Genomic DNA, 12,031 nt, shown 5'->3' with positions numbered 1-12,031 from the left:
AATTACCACAATAGTTTATGGGTTAGGCATTAGAGACAACCACATTCACTTTAAATAGGGCACCACGTAATTCTGATGAGATGACACCATATGAACTATGGTTTAGAGAAACCTAAGCTGTCATTTGTTAAGAGGTTTGGGGCTGCGACGCTTATGTGAAAAAGTTTCAAGCTGATAAGCTCGAACCCAAAGCGGATAAATGCATCTTCATAGGACACCCAAAACAGTTGGGTATACCTCCTGTCTCAGATCCGAAAGAAATAAGGGATTGTTTCTAGAATCAGGTCCTTTCTCAAGGAAAAGTTTCTCTCGAAAGAATTGAGTGGGAGGATGGTGGAGACTTGATGAGGTTATTGAACCGTCTCTTCAACTAGTGTGTGGCAGGGCACATGGAGTTGTTCCTATGGCATCTACACCAATTGAAGTGGAAGCTTATGATAGTGATCATGAAACTTCAGATCAAGTCACTACCAAACCTCGTGGGATGACAAGGATGCGTACTACTTCAGAGTGGTACGTAATCCTGTCTTGGAAGTCATGTTGCTAGACAACAATGAACCTACGAGCTATGGAGAAGCGATGGTGGGCCTGGATTCCAAAATGGCTCGAGGCCATATAATCCGAGAGAGGATCCATATATGAAAACAAAGTGTAGACTTTGGAAGAACTACTTGATGGTCGTAAATCTGTTAGGTACATATGGATTTTAAAAGGAAGACGGAAAATGATGGTAAGTATCACCATTAAGAAAGCTCGACTTGTCGTTAAGATGTTTTCGAACAAGTTGAAGGAGTTGACTACGATGAGACATTCTCACCCGTAGTGATGCTAAGAGTCTGTTGGAGTTATATTAGCGATTACTGCATTATTTATGAAATCTTGCAGATAGGATGTCAAAACATTGTTTCCTCGATGATTTTCTTGAGGAAAGGTTGTACGTGATACAACCGGAAGGTTTTGTCAATCCTGAAAGATGCTAACAAGTATGCAAAGCTCCAGCAATCCTTCTAAGGACTGGAGTAAGCATCTTGGAGTTGGAATGTATGCTTTCATGAGATGATCAAAGTTTTTGGGTGTATACAAAGTTTATGAGAAACTTGTATTTCCAAAGAAGTGAGTGGGAGCACTATAGAATTTCTAATGAGTATATGTTGTTGACATATTGTTGATCAGAAACGACGTAGAATTTCTAGAAAGCATATAGGGTTTTTTTGGAAAGTGTTTTTCAATGGAAAGCCTGGATTAAGCTACTAGAACATTGAGCATCAAGATCTATAAGGATAGATCAGAACGCTTAATGGTACTTTCAAATGAGCACATACCTTGACATGATCTTGAAGGTGTTCGAGATGGATCAGTCAAAGAAGGAGTTCTTGCCTGAGTTGTAAGGTCTGAAGTTAAGACTTAAAGCTCGACCACGGCAGAAGAAAGAGGAAGGACGAAGGTCGTCCCCTATGCTTTTGTCATAGGCTCCATACGGTATGCCATGCTGAGTACCACACCTGATGTGTGCCTTGCCACATATTTGGCAAGAGGGTACAAAGGTGATCTAGGAGTAGATCACCAGATAGCGGTCTGAATTATCCTTAGAGGAATAAGGATATGTTTCTCGGTTATGGAGGTGATAAAGAGTTCGACGTAAAGAGTTACGTCGATGCAAGCTTAACACCTATCCGGATAGCTCTGAGTAGAGATACCGGATACGTATAATGGAGCAACAATTTAGAATAGCTCCAAGTAAAACAGTTATTTGAAATGGCTCCAAATGTAGCGTAGTAGTTGCATCTACAAGATGACATAGGAATTTGCGAAGTACATACGGATCTGAATGCTGCAGACCCGTTGACTGAAACCTCTCTCACAAGCATAACATGATCAAACCCAAAACTCTTGGGTGTTAGTCACATGGGGATGTGACCTTGAGTGTTAATCACATATCGATGTGAACTGGATTATTGACTCTAGTGCAAGTGGGAGACTGTTGGAAATATGCCCTAGAGGCAATAATAAATTGGTTATTATTATATGTCCTTGTTCACGATAATCGTTTATTATCCATGCTAGAATTGTATTGATAGGAAACTCAGATACATGTGTGGATACATAGGCAACTCCATGTCGCTAGTAAGCCTCTAGTTGACAAGCTCGTTGATCAATAGATGGTTACGGTTTCCTGACATGGCCATTGGATGTCGTTGATAACAGGATCACATCATTAGGAGAATGATGTGATGGACAAGACCCAATCCTAAGCCTAGCACAAGATTGTGTAGTTCATATGCTAAAGCTTTTCTAATGTCAAGTATCATTTCCTTAGACCATGAGATTGTGCAACTCCCGGATACCGTAGGAGTGCTTTGGGTGTGCCAAACGTCACAACGTAACTGGGTGGCTATAAAGGTACACTACAGGTATCTCCGAAAGTGTCTATTGGGTTGGCACGAATCGAGACTGGGATTTGTCACTCCGTGTAAACGGAGAGGTATCTCTGGGCCCACTCAGTAGGACATCATCATAATGTGCACAATGTGATCATGGAGTTGATCACGGGATGATGTGTTACGGAACGAGTAAAGAGCCTTGCCGGTAACGAGATTGAACAAGGTATCGGGATACCGACGATCGAATCTCGGGCAAGTATTGTACCGCTAGACAAAGGGAATTGCATACGGGATTGATTGAATCCTCGACAGCTTGGTTCATCCGATGAGATCATCGTGGAACATGTGGGAGCCAACATGGGTATCCAGATCCCGCTGTTGGTTATTGACCGGAGAGTTATCTCGGTCATGTCTACATGTTTCCCGAACCCGTAGGGTCTACACACTTAAGGTTCGATGATGCTAGGGTTATAGGGAAAGTATGTACGTGGTTACCGAATGTTGTTCGGAGTCCCGGATGAGATCCCGGACGTCACGAGGAGTTCCGGAATGGTCCGGAGGTAAAGATTTATATATGGGAAGTCCTGTTTTGGTCGCCGGAAAAGTTTCGGGTTTATCGGTAATGTACCGGGACCACCGGGAGGGTCCCGGTGGTCCACCAAGTGGGGCCACCAGCCCCGGAGGGCTGCATGGGCCAAGTGTGGGAGGGGACCAGCCCCAGGTGGGCTGGTGCGCCCCCCACCAAGGCCCAAGGCGCAAGGGAGAGTGGAAGGGGGCAAACCCTAGGCTCAGATGGGCCTAAGGCCCACCTAGTGGTGTGCCCCCCTCACTCCCCCCTTGGCCGCCCCCCTAGATGGGATCTAGGGCTGGCCGCCACCCCTAGGGGTGGAAACCTAGGTGGGGGCGCAGCCCCTCCCCTCCCCCTATATATACTTGAGGTTTTGGGCTGCCATAGACACGATTCAATCTCCTGTTGGCGCAGCCCTACCCCTCTCCCTCCTCGTCTCTCGTAGTGCTTAGCGAAGCCCTGCTGGAGTACCACGCTCCTCCACCATCATCACGTCGTCGTGCTGCTGCTGGATGGAGTCATCCCCAACCTCTCCTTCTCCCCTTGCTGGATCAAGGCGTAGGAGACGTCACCAGGCTGTACGTGTGTTGAACACGGAGGTGCCGTCTGTTCGGCACTAGGATCATCGGTGATTTGGATCACGACGTGTATGACTCCATCAACCCCGTTCACTTGAACGCTTCCGCTTAGCAATCTACAAGGGTATGTAGATGCACTCTCCTTCCCCTCGTTGCTATATTACTCCATAGATTGATCTTGGTGATGCGTAGAAATTTTGAATTTCTGCTACGTTCCCCAATAGGTTTACATAAAGAGGGAGAATGCCGGCAGCTGGGATTCTGGGCTGGAAAAGGAGGAAATATTAGAGACCTATTCTGCACAGGTCCAAAAGTCCTGAAACTCCACGGAAGATGTTTTCCAAATATATAAAAAATACTAAGAGCAAGAACTTCACCAGGGGGGCCACACCCTGCCCACGAGGGTGGGGGCGCGCCCTACCCCCTGGGCGTGCCCCCCTACCTCGTGGGCCCCCTGGTGGCCCTCCGGTGAACATCTTATGCTATATGAAGTCTTTCGATGGAAAAAATAAGAAGCCATCTTCTCGGACAAAACTCTGCCGCCACGAGGCGGAACCTTGGCGGAACCAATCTAGGGCTCTGGCGGAGCTGTTCTGCCGGGGAAACTTCCCTCCCGGAGGGGGAAATCATCGCCATCGTCATCACCAATGCTCCTCTCATCGAGAGAGGGCAATCTCCATCAACATCTTCATCAGCACCATCTCCTCTTAAAACCCTAGTTCATCTCTTGTATCCAATTCTTGTCTCCAAGTCCGGGATTGGTGCTAGTAGGTTGCTAGTAGTGTTAATTACTCCTTGTAGTTGATGCTAGTTGGTTTAATTGGTGGAAGATCATATGTTCAGATCCTATATGCATATTAATACCCCTCCGATTATGAACATGTTTATGCTTTGTGAGTAGTTACTTTTGTTCCTGTGGACATGGGAGAAGTCTTGCTATTAGTAGTCATATGAATTTGGTATTCGTTCGATATTTTGATGAGATGTATGTTGTCTCTCCTCTAGTGGTGTTATGTGAACGTCGACTACATGACACTTTACCATTGTTTGGGCCTAGAGGAAGGCATTGGGGAGTAATAAGTATATGGTGGGTTGCTAGAGTGACAGAAGCTTAAACCCTAGTTTATGCGTTGCTTCGTAAGGCGCTGATTTGGATCCATATGTTTCATGCTATGGTTAGGTTTACCTTAATACTTTTGTTGTAGTTGCGGATACTTGCAATAGAGGTTAATCATAAGTGGGATGCTTGTCCAAGTAAGGGCAGTACCCAAGCACTGGTCCACCCACATACCAGATTATCAAAGTACCGAACGCGAATCATATGAGCGTGATGAAAACTAGCTTGACGATATTCCCATGTGTCCTCGGGAGCGCTTTTCTCTATATAAGAGTTTGTCCAGGCTTGTCCTTTGCTACAAAAAGGATTGGGCCACCTTGCTGCACTTTATTTACTTTTGTTACTTGTTGCTCGTGACAAATTATCCTATCACAAAACTATCTGTTACCACTTATTTCAGTACTTGCAGAGAATACCTTGCTGGAAACCGCTTATCATTTCCTTTTGCTCCTCGTTGGGTTCGACACTCTTACTTATCGAAAGGACTACGATAGATCCCCTATACTTGTGGGTCATCATCGGGGAGCCGGACTCACCCCTGGTTGCTAACTCCGAACCCTCGAGGCCTGCGTCTGTTGAGCACAATCAGGTGGCGTTTACCATACCCAGCTCCGCAGGTCCTTGATCACCTGTCCAACCTTCACTCCTAAACGAGGCTCTGGACTTAATGCAGTCTCTCACCATCACAGAATTATCACCTCCGAACTATGCCCAACCCGAACTAGGGGCTGAGCGCGGGGAATTTTGCGTCCCACCCACCACCCACTTAGTAGCAGATATGTCTCCGTCGTATCTATAATTTTTGATTGTTCCATGCCAATATTATACAACTTTCATATACTTTTGGCAACTTTTTATACTATTTTGGGACTAATATATTGATCCAGTGCCCAGTGCCAGTTCCCGTTTGTTGCATGTTTTTTGTTTCGCAGAAAATCCATATCAAACAGAGTACAAACTGGATAAAACAGACGGAGAATATTTCTGGAATATTTGTGAAATATGGGAAGAAGAATCAACGCGAGACGGTGCCCGAGGGGGCCACGAGGCAGGGGCGCGCCTGCCCCTGGGCGCTCCCCTGACCCTCGTGGGCACCCCGTAAGGCGGTTGCTGCTCTTCTTTGGCCGCAAGTAAGCTAATTTTCAGAGAAAAATCTGGGCGAAGGTTTCAATCCAATCAGAGTTACGGATCTCCTGATTTATAAGAAACGGTCAAAGGGCAGAATCCAAGAACGCAGAAGCAGAGAGAGACAGAGAGACAGATCCAATCTCGGAGGGGGCTCTCGCCCCTCCGCTGCCATGGAGGCCATGGACCAGAGGGGAAACCATTCTCCCATCTAGGGAGAAGGAAAAGGAAGAAGAAGAACAAGGGGGGCTGTAGGATCGAAAGTATGTCTAGAAGGGGGGTGATTAGACTACTTGACCAAATAAAAACTTAACCTTTTCCCAATTTTAGTTCTTGGCAGGTTTTAGCTATTGTAGGACAAGTCAAGAAATTATCACACAATTCAAGCAAGCATGCAAAGAGTATATTGGCAGTGGAAAGTAAAGCATGCAACTTGCAAGAATGTAAAGGGAAGGGTTTGGAGAATTCAAACGCAATTGGAGACACGGATGTTTTTCCCGTGGTTCGGATAGGTGGTGCTATCCTACATCCACGTTGATGGAGACTTCAACCCACGAAGGGTAACGGTCGCGCGAGTCCACGGAGGGCTCCACCCACGAAGGGTCCACAAAGTAGCAACCTTGTCTATCCCACCATGGCCATCGCCCACGAAGGACTTGCCTCACTAGCGGTAGATCTTCACGAAGTAGGCGATCTCCTTGCCCTTACAAACTCCTTGGTTCAACTCCACAATCTTGTCGGAGGCTCCCAAGTGACACCTAGCCAATCTAGGAGACACCACTCTCCAAGAAGTAACAAATGGTGTGTTGATGATGAACTCCTTGCTCTTGTGCTTCAAATGATAGTCTCCCCAACACTCAACTCTCTCTCATAGGATTTGGATTTTGTGGAAAGAAGATTTGAGTGGAAAGCAACTTGGGGAAGGCTAGAGATCAAGATTCATACGGTAGGAATGGAATATCTTGGTCTCAACACATGAGTAGGTGGTTCTCTCTCAGAACATATGAGTTGGAATTGTGTATGTGTTCTGATGGCTCTCTCCACTAATGAAGAGGAGGTGGAGGGGTATATATAGCCTCCACACAAAATCCAACCGTTACACACAATTTTTCAATCTCGGTGGGACCGAACCAACAAACTCGGTCGGACCGAAAAGGTAAACCTAGTGACCGTTAGAGATTTTCGGTGGGACTGACATGCAACTCGGTAGGACCGATATGGTTAGGGTTTGGGCATAACGTAATCTCGGTGAGACCGATTACACAAACTCGGTGAGACCGAGTTTGGTAATAAGCTAACCAGAGAGTTGGTCAGGTAAACTCGGTGGGACCGATTTGCTCTTTCGGTGAGACCGAAAAGTTACAAAAAGGAAACGGAGAGTTTACACTGCAATCTTAGTGGGACCAATTCGCTCTTTCGGTGAGACCGAAAAGTTACGAAAGGGAAACAGAGAGTTTGCAATCCCATCTCGATGAGACCGAGATCCCTATCGGTAGAACCGAATTGCTAGGGTTTGGCAGTGGCTTATGACAAGTGAAACTCGGTGGCGCCGGATAGAAAGAATCGGTAGGACCGAGTTTGGCTTAGGGTTTAGGTCATATGTGGATATGGGAAAGTAGTTGAGGGTTTTGGAGCATATCACTAAGAACATGAAGCAAGAGGCTCATTAAGCAACACCTCATCCCTCCTTGATAGTATTGGCTTTTCCTAAAGACTCAATGTGATCTTGGATCACTAAAATATAAAATGAAGAGTCTTGAGCTTTTGAGCTTGAGCCAATCCTTTGTCCTTAGCATTTTGAGGGTTCCACTTTCACATCCATGCCATGCCAATCATTGAGCTTTCCTGAAATAGTCATCTTGGAATAGCATTAGCTCAATGAGCTATATGTTGTTATGAATTACCAAAACCACCTAGGGATAGTTGCACTTTCAATCTCCCCCTTTTTGGTAATTGATGACAACATATAGATCAAAGCTTCGACAAATGATAATAAGCATGAAATATATCGTTGCTTTGAGAAGTATGTGACAAGTAAGAGCTCCCCCTAAATTTGTGCATATTTAAAATTTGCTTTGGACTGAAAATGCACAAAGAGTTAGAGTCATGGGTTACTCTTCCATGTCACATACATCTTGGTGGAGCGCTTAAAATGATAAGAATGAAATACATGCACTCATCACCAAGAATAGTGAATGATCACATAAGATAGATAAGATGATAATATTAAGCAAACATTAAGTGTAGCTTATGATCAAACACATGATCATCAATGTCTCACGAGCAATGACATAGTATCTCACACAAAAGCAAACAAAGTTCGAAAAACCACCAAATAAAACAAGAGAGAATAAAAGCAACACTCTCTCTCGAAGCCTATGATCTATACATTTCCTCCCCCTTTGGCAACAAGTTACCAAAAAGTTCCTAGAAAATGCATAGTGCTAAGTCGACACTCAGGCTTGATCTTCAGGTGGTGGTGGAGTCCGGAGCACTCCAAGGACGAAGCCTTCTGTAGACGTGGTCAGAGTCGAGGCTGAAGTGGACGCTGGAGCTGGTGGAACTGAGGCTGTAGCTGGTGCAGACGTGGTGGCTCTGGGGTCAGCAACTGGCACTGCAGACGACCTCGGACCTTGTGGCACTCTGGCAAAGGCATCAATTGTAGTCTTGCCTCTCCTCTCCTGCATGTCATCCTGGAGCTGCTCCACTGCTGTCTGAATCTCTGTCACTTTGACATCCAAGTCATAGAACTTTTGTTCCATGATCCTCTCTAAGCTTGCCTGATTCTGAGTTAGGGTGGCTAGTCCTTGCTCAATCTGCAGGGTGGATGCAATCAAGTACCCAAGCTGCTCTTGTTTGGTTTTCAGGAAATATTCAGATGCCTCCTCTTGAGTAGGCATCTTGGCAGCTTTCTCCTTCCTCGCCTTCTCCTTCTTGGCTTGTGCTTGGGCAGATGATGGCTCATTCTCAGTCATGACCACTTGATTATCTTCAAAGTCTGGATGGATGGGCAGGTGTTCCTTGTCCAATAAGTATATGCCCGTGCCCATCTTAGAGTTGATGAGCTCCTGAATCTGTGGGGCATATCCACAGCTCCTCTTCTGGTCTGCTGCTGTCCTCTTGATTGTTTCAATCATAAGGCTCGTGACTTTGAATTTCTGTGGCACGTCAAAGATATGAAGCAAGTTGATCGCGTGGCCCCTGATCATCTTGTGATCTCCAGACTTGGGCAATAGGGTGTGCCTAAGAATCCAGTTGATGGTTGGCAGCCCTGACAGAAGATAGTGTACTGAGCCAAACTTGAACGTATCAAGTGCTTCATTTGGAATCTCCTTGTACATGTTTGACATTGAGTTGTGGTCCATCTTCTTCTTGGCATAAATGTCCAAGTCATCGTCATGCTCTTCTGGGGCATTAATCAGCTGAGCCCATTCAGCAACTGTAGACTGGTACCTCGTACCCTCTGACATCCATACAATCCTGCCATCTGGATAGAAATGGGCTGTGGAGTAGAACTGCATGATGAGTTCCTCGTTCCACTTTGTGAGCTTCTGCCCAACAAAGTCCTCTACTCCACATGCCTTGAAGCTGTCCTGCACTCCAGGGTAGTACTCTTCGTTGTCCTTGATGTATTGCCAATCAACCCATCTCATATCACAGACAATTGGCTTCTTGTCTAGCAGCACTGTCTCATAAAAGTCTTGCTGCTCCTTGGTGTGAAACCTGTAGTCAACTGGAGTCCTTCTCCTTGAAGCATACGGGTCTGCTTCTCTCCACTTCCAGAGCCCTGAATCTCTCCTGAGTTTCATATCCTCAGCCACAGGATGAGCATCGTTGTGGTCTGGGATCTTGGGCTTGAGCTTTCTAAGAACATTCTCTTCTTCTTCTGCAGCTTCAGGCACTGGGCCTTGTTCTTCTCAGTAGCTGGGATGCTTCTTGTGTTCTGGCCTTGGAAGCAGCTGCCCCTGTTCTTATGGCATCACCCATCAGCTTGGGTGCCTTAGGTGCTGGTGCAGCTACCTCTTCTTCTTCCTCCTCATCTTCCATGATGGAAGCCTTGCCAAGCACTCTGGCTACAGTTTTCTTCACCCTTTCTTTCCTCTTCTTGCCTTCAGCAGCAACTGGCTCAATGGGAGTGGGCTTCTCAGTTGAAGCTCTGGCCTTTGACATAGGCTGCCTGCCTGCTGGCCTTTTGATCTTCATCCCTGGTTTTATGCCCTGTGCTGGCTCAACTCTCTTGGAAGTTGCTTCCTCTTCTGCCACATAATCCTCATCTTCTGAGTCTGAGGTTCTCTTCTTTCTCTATCTTGTGGCAGCTTTAGGCAGATTGCTAGGGGTGCTCCTGCTGCCATCATCTGAGGAACTTGAGGGACTAGTGCCCTCACTCATCTGCACTTGCTGCTCTGACAAGTTCTGGCTATCACTTTGGTCTAACATGATGCAAACTCTGACTGCTGACCCTGTGAATAGGTTATAGATGAGATAGAGTGGATGAGCATCACAAAATGCAGAGATTTTTGCAAAAAAATAATTCAAAAACTTAGTTTTAGTTTCCCACTGAAAGCATCTCGGATCTACCGACTTCTAAACTCGGTGATACCGAAGCAGTTTTGGCACCTAAACTAGTGAACTCGGTCAGACCGAGTCACAGTTCGGTGGCACCGAGACTGCTAGGGTTTCACAAAGTTCCAAAATCGGTCACACCGATAAGTAATTCTCGGTCAGACCGAGTCTCACTTGTGCAATGGCATAAGCCAAATCGGTGGGACCGAGTTTTTCAACTCGGTGGGTCCGAGATGGTTTCGGCGGAAACCTAACCCTAAAATTTTCGAATTAAACCTAATCTACGAGCTCATTGACTGGATAGAAGTTTAACAAACGTGGCAAGAATCATGATGATCACAATGTGCTAAGAATTGGATTGGGGAATAGCACAAAGATCGAGTCCATACCCTAGTTCGGCGGAGACTCGCTACGGCGGCAACGGCGGGGTTGAATTTCCGTTGACGGTGACGGAGACCAGCGACTGGAGGCGGCTGGCAGCGAGGAGACAATCCGGAGACCAAGTTGGCAGAGCAGGCTATCGCGCGGGCGAAGGGGTTCGGAGAAATTTCCAAATTTTTGCCCGTGACTATATATAGCCCGACCCTGTCGGTGTGACCGAGTGGAACAACTCGGTGGCACCGAGATGCAAAACGGTATACAGTTGTTGCAACTCGGTGTGACCGAATGGTTCAAATCGGTTGCACCAAGATCGAAAACCTAGATCGACTTAATGATCTCGGTAGGACCGAAAGTAGGGTATCGGTCAGACCGAGAATCATAAAGAGGTTTTGGAAGTTTAAGTCTATGACGAATCGGGGACTCCGAGCGCTCCTCACACAGAGTGGTTCGAATCTGACTTGATCAAATTTTGTGATGTAGCATGAATAGAGTTTGAGACGAGAAAAGCATAGATAGCTAGAGGAGGTTCTTAGGCATTCTTGTCCATCCACTTGGCAAAAGGAAATAAAACCAAACAATCAAAACAACAAGTGGATGTCCTCGAATGAGTAAAATATGCAACCAGCATGCTCACACAATAAGATGGCAAATGAAATATGTGACAAGGCATGCACAACCAATTCTAGCATCTATCAAGCAATTTGCGATGACAAGGTCATCTATATATGAGTATATTGACTTAGGAGTCAAGTGAGAACACTTGATCATAGCTCATACTCATCGTTTAAGCTCAAGTGGGGTTACCACTTTTACATAAAGCATTGTTGTGTTCACATCTTTAGAGTTGCTTTAGCTCAAGTCTTAGAGTAAAGCTCCCCCTAGATGTGATATCCCCCCTTAGAGGGATGAACTAACTTCGGGTTTTGTCGATGATGACTTCATGTAGATGTTGAAGATGTGGATGCTCAATGTTGATGTAGATCACTTGGAGCTATCCATTTGAGTGAATTGCACTTTCAATACCTACATGGGTTAGTCCCACAAGGAACAAACAAGGATATCCATAGACATAGAGTGATGCACACACAAGATGATGTCCATGAAAACTTTTAGGTTACCTTGTCCCTTGTCTTACCAACAAGAGGGTTTGTGACTCCTTGAACTAGTGCAAGATGTGGAAGTTGATTGCACTTGTTCTTGCCAAAATGATAAGAGTGAAGTATGTTGTCGGAGTCACCCTCAAGAACTCTCTAGTTCTTCTTCTTTTGGATCCACACCATCTTGATGGGAATCCTTGGAGTTGTAGTCGTACTTGATG

This window comes from Triticum urartu, chromosome 2A (assembly GCF_056163025.1).
Source record: "Triticum urartu cultivar PI428250 chromosome 2A, HENAU_Tu73, whole genome shotgun sequence".
NCBI classification, from domain to species: Eukaryota; Viridiplantae; Streptophyta; class Magnoliopsida; order Poales; family Poaceae; genus Triticum; species Triticum urartu.
This window is presented reverse-complemented; position numbering follows the sequence as displayed.